The sequence below is a fragment of the Microplitis demolitor genome, chromosome 6 (genome assembly GCF_026212275.2).
Source record: "Microplitis demolitor isolate Queensland-Clemson2020A chromosome 6, iyMicDemo2.1a, whole genome shotgun sequence".
NCBI classification, from domain to species: domain Eukaryota; kingdom Metazoa; phylum Arthropoda; class Insecta; order Hymenoptera; family Braconidae; genus Microplitis; species Microplitis demolitor.
Genome location: NC_068550.1, coordinates 6,979,354 through 6,985,550, shown reverse-complemented (window position 1 = coordinate 6,985,550; position 6,197 = coordinate 6,979,354).

The following is a 6,197-nucleotide window of genomic DNA, read 5'->3' as shown; positions in this document are numbered from 1 at the left end:
ATTTTAAATACAAAGACACTTATCTCAGTACTTTATTTTGACATAATTGTACATTTCTAAGTCATAAATGTAATGACACTAATGACAATGTACCCGTATAAAGAATTCATGTATAGGGATTTCCGTCGAGCGCCCCTTAAAATCTCATTAGGCCGAGCGAGGTATACCTGTCCTCCCGCCTCATGCAATAAATTTATAAATAAAATATACGTTAAAATATAAAAAAACAATTCATAAAAACCGTGCAGACATATATAAAAAATATATTTTTGATAACTTCTAGCCAATTTTCCTATATATTTCATACATTTTAAATATAATTTATATATATATATCAACAATATATCTTGGAATATATAAAAAATATAATTATGGAAATTTAAGAATAACACTTTTAATATACTTAAAATACATATACGAAAATCAGCCAAAAGTTAGCTATTAAAAATATATTTTTTATACATATTTGTATATTTTTAATATACTTTTTATATTTTAACGTAAATTTTTTTTATAAATTTTCGTTCATAGGGGTTTTTCAAAAAAAAATTAGTAGTGGACATGAAACATTTTGTGAATTTATATCAAACTCAAAAACTATCCTGATTAATCACATATGACGTATATTTTTAATTACAGTCCAAGCTCTTTATAAGCAATCGTCAGAGGATGTAGAGGAAAACAATTTTCCGTATGTGAATCATTGTAAGTTGCTTATTATAAGCAATGATTAAAATTGCGGTAAAAAAACCGATAACCTGCAGTATGTTTTATACAAATCCATGTTTATATCATGAAAATGTTATTTAATTAAAAATACCATGGATTTGCAGATAAATATTATTTGAAAAAATTTGTTTTAAACAAAAAGTAAGTGATGCTTATAACGAGCCTCTGAAGTAGTGAGAAAGCTTGAAAGTCGTAATAAAAAGAGCTACAGGGCAAGTTGTTCGCAACGAGCTTGGGGTATAGTCACATTGTTTTTTCATTAAAAATTATGCTTTAATTTTTTTTACTCGTGTGAGCAAATCATTGGTTATGTAAAGTTAATTAATTTTTCAAAATTTTTAAGACATTCATCCTTGAAAATGGAAATTACTTTCAACAGTAATATTCAAAATCCTTTCTTGAAAAGTAGAAGAATACTTGGAGGAGGAATTAAAATTTACGTCCTTCTAATGGCGCACTTAATCTCGGTTGAGAAACCAATCAGGTGAAATCATAGAGAAATAGTCATTAGGACCCAAAGTTATCGGCGATAACTACTCAGAAGCCTATATATACCTGAGGGTGAGCTGCAGTACGTCATTGCAAAAGCTCAAGCCGTAGAGTACGGACTTCGTTTTTTCAAAGTGAAACTAGTGAAATCATAAAGAACTATAAAATGGGAAGTTTATCCGACTTTATGAACGCCATGGGAATGATCCCCACCGATTGTGCTCAAGAACCGTTGAGACAAGAAGCTGTCTTCGTGGACTATAGGGCAACAAACGAGCCAGTCGTTGAAGTGTCCTCAGAAGAAAGTATTGTAAGTGATGGTTCTACGACTTCGGAAGATCCGTGTGGAAGTAGCACATCCCTTGAAGACCATACTTTTAAAAAGCCACTACTGCTCCAGTGCCCATTTAAGCCGTGTCAGAAGACGTTTGTGTACAGAGTTTCGTGGCGACGGCACAGCATTAAACATCTCAAAAAAAAATTTGATTGCAGTATTTGCAAGAAGAAATCACGATTGTTAACATGTAGATCGCAATGTCCTCATGAGCAGATGAAGTTGAAATTGATAGATCAATATCTTTTAAATAAACGTTCTATTTATTTAAAAAAAAAAAGGAAAGTAATTAGATTGTTAAAAATCAAAACTCTAAGCTATTCGCAAAAAAAAAGAATAGTCAAAGATTTATTAAAAATAAAAAAATTTTAGTTTTTCAATTTAACAAATCAAACGGCCCTTTTCAGGGCCACCAAATTTCTCAAAACGTTGGAAAATTAAAAAGATTTAATTAATTTTACATTATTTTTATTATAATTGAATATTTTGTTTATTTTGGTTTGTTTTTTATTTATTTGTTTATTATTATTTAATGTTCATTTTATTAACTATTATTTTCAGCCAAATATATATATATATATATATATATATATATATATATGTTTATATATACATCAGAGTGAGTCAAAGATTTATTAAAAATAAAAAAATTTTAGTTTTTCAATTTTACAAATCAAACGGCCCTTTTCAGGGCCACCAAATTTCTCAAAACGTTGGAAAATTAAAAAGATTTAATTAATTTTACATTATTTTTATTATAATTGAATATTTTGTTTATTTTGGTTTGTTTTTTATTTATTTGTTTATTATTATTTAATGTTCATTTTATTAACTATTATTTTCAGCCAAATATATATATATATATATATATATATATATATATATATATATATATATATATATGTTTATATATACATCAGAGTGAGTCAAAGATTTATTAAAAATAAAAAAATTTTAGTTTTTCAATTTTACAAATCAAACGGCCCTTTTCAGGGCCACCAAATTTCTCAAAACGTTCGAAAATTAAAAAGATTTAATTAATTTTACATTATTTTTATTATAATTGAATATTTTGTTTATTTTGGTTTGTTTTTTATTTATTTGTTTATTATTATTTAATGTTCATTTTATTAACTATTATTTTCAGCCAAATATATATATAAATATATATATATACGTATATATATACATCAGAGTGAGTTGGTTTGTTTGTGCCCTACAAGGTCATTTGTCCAGTGCAAAAGACAGCGCAACCACCACCGGATTTGGTAACCTCACGTATTCTGATAATAAATATATATATATATATATATATTTATATATATATATATATATATATATATATATATATATATATATATATATATATATTACTGATGGCGAACCGATTTTCAGTGCGCACCTGTGCACACACTTTGTCGTGGGAGAGTACAAGAGAGATAGCATTAGTACACTATTAAATGTAACCAAGTGAAGCCGATTGAGATTCATTGGCTATATCAAGAGAAATAATGCAGATGGCGTGTAGTTGCGAAAGTGTAGAAATGTATTTTCCTTTATCATACTCTTACCAAAGAACTTTTATTTTAATTTGCTATTTTTTTTTTCTATCTTATTTTATTTATTCAACAATTTAATTTTTAAAAAACTTTAATAGCACGTCGACATATTTATTGTCTTGAATGTGTATATATAAATATATGTATATTTATATATAAGATTGTTAATGCGGTAAAAAAGGGATATCAAGCCTTTGGAATTGTGTTCAATTGAATTGTGAGGGTACGCAAGTGAAGTAAAGTCATTCTAAGCTTAAATCGTATAGTATAAATTGAAAGTTCTAGTTATGGAAGCAAGGACTTGATGTGTTTACGACCAATGAATTCAATATACGATTGTTAAGGATCATGAACAGTCATTGATTTTATTTAAATGATACATTTTGTTGAATTATTATATATTTAAATTTATTTATTTACTTTATTTGGTTATAGTTTTAAATAAATTATTTTTCTAGCCTTCGTCAAGTCAACGGTTCCACAATTATTTTTTTTAATTAAAATTTAATATAATTCCTTTTATGATTATTTTAAGTTTACAAATTTTTCAAATTTAAACTCAAGATCATAAAACCAATTTTAGTTTTCAAATTTTTCAAAATAATTTTTTGAGGCCCAAATTGCCCCATCATTTTTGTGCTACCTCGTGTGGGGTTTAAAGAAAAATAGACTCCTTTACCTCCCCTCTTTTTCTCTTCATGTATAGATAGGCGGAGGGAGGGGGGTTCCCCCAAAATTAAAAAAAAAAAAAATTTTTTTTTCTAATGATTCAAGAACTCGAAAATATATTCAAATTGAACTTAAAAAACGCGCGAAGTTTTAGGGCTGGCCCACAGGGCCAACCGTTGCTTAGAACTTTTTTTTTTTGTATCCAATAATTGTGTAACTTTTCTTCATGTAAATTACTTAAAAAAAAATTTAATTTATTTATTATTCATAAACCTTTTTTTTTACTTTTTTTAAGGGGTACCCATTTTGCCCGAAAAAATGAAAATTTTTTTTCCGACTGCTGAAAATTTTTCTTTTTTACTTAGAATATCATTAAAAAATTTATATATATATATATAACGCATTTGAGTCCCCGAAAACTTAGTATTTCCCTAATTACCCCCCCCCTCCCTCTGTCACTATATATATGAACATCAATTTAGCTAATTATCAAATTCCATAAAAATAATTTTTTCGAATGGGAAAAGAATTTTTAATATAAATATCATGATTGCAATGCGATAGTTCAAAGATATACACCTGGTTCCCCGGTTGTAAATAAATAACTATAAATTTAATATAACAATAATTATATATACGACCTTGAGGAATACATATCCGCATTGAGAATAATTTTTCTTTTAAAGAAATCAGCTTTGAAGATGCACATATATAGCGCCCCCGAGCGATCAATCCTCGCCGATATACTCAAGTAGAATTCATGCCAATTTGTTGTCGGCCAGTTAACCAACCGAAGGACGCCGTACGTACCAACAGATACACAAGTCCCATTCGCCAGAAGGCAAAATCTTTCTTACTCTTACTTACTCTTACTCTTTTATATATATATATATATATATATATATATATATATATATATATATATATATATATATATATATATATATATATATATATACATATATATACATTCAAAAAAGAGAGTCCTGTTCTTTTGATTTGTGCCCTCGTTATATGCGTCCTCGAGCCCCGAGATCTCGTATTGCTTTGCCTAATTTCATATTCCGTTCTGTGACTTAATGTTTTATTATTTTTTTTTTTTCATATTTTAAATTAAACGAATTTCTATTATTAACTTACACGACGAATGTATGTTTACATATGCCAATATACATATATATATATATATATATATATATATATATATATATATATATATATATATATATATATATATATATATATATATATATATATATATATATCTATATTTACATGTTAGTAATTATGACTTTATTACAACTATTGAATCAATTAAGAGGAATTATTAATCCTACCAAAAACAGATTCTCTGTATAACATCGCGCCAAGTACACGTTTAAAATTTTTTACAAATAAGAAAAAATTATTTTTTACAAAAAAAATAAATCAAATCGAAAAAATACCAAGTACTTCAAATCCTACCAAAAACAGATTCTCTGTATAAATTTGCGCTAAGTACACGTTTAAAATTTTTTAAAAGTAAAAAAAAAAATTATTTTTTACAAAAAAAAGTCAAATCGAAAAAATACCAAGTACCTATTATGATGCAAAATCATAACAAACATTTTCATAAAATTTCAAAAAAAAAATTGTATAACAAAATTTCAATGTACTTGGTGTGTGTTACTACATGTAGTCAAGCAAAATTAATTTCTAATAAAATCAAACATGTTTTTTTTTACTCTTTTGTAAGCACACCAAGTACATTGAAATTTTGTTATACAATTTTTTTTTTTTAATTTTATGAAAATGTTTGTTATGATTTTGCATCATAATAGGTACTTGGTATTTTTTCGATTTGACTTTTTTTTTTGTAAAAAATAATTTTTTTTTTACTTTTAAAAAATTTTAAACGTGTACTTAGCGCGAATTTATACAGAGAATCTGTTTTTGGTAGGATTTTAAGTACTTGGTATTTTTTCGATTTGATTTATTTTTTTTGTAAAAAATAATTTTTTCTTATTTGTAAAAAATTTTAAACGTGTACTTGGCGCGATGTTATACAGAGAATCTGTTTTTGGTAGGATTTGTTTTCTTTTTGTCGTGTTGGTTGTGAATAGTTTTAATGTATACTATTAGAAATCGACTTCCAAACTAAACTCAAAAAATTCGTCTTAAAGTAATGCGTAGTCGTGATATATAACACGTGAGGGTATACTGTTTATAGTATTATTTTTTAGAAACAATATAATAGTACTAACTAATAATTTAGTACTGCCAAACATTATAACCTGCTTGATCTATTTTTATAAGACAAATAGTTGCAGTTGTTTAACGACAGTTCGCATTAAAATTAACGTAATATATATTATCAACGTCGGGCTTTTCTGTTAATAATTTTAAATATCAAATGGTTTAGTGGTTTGACCCCTCTT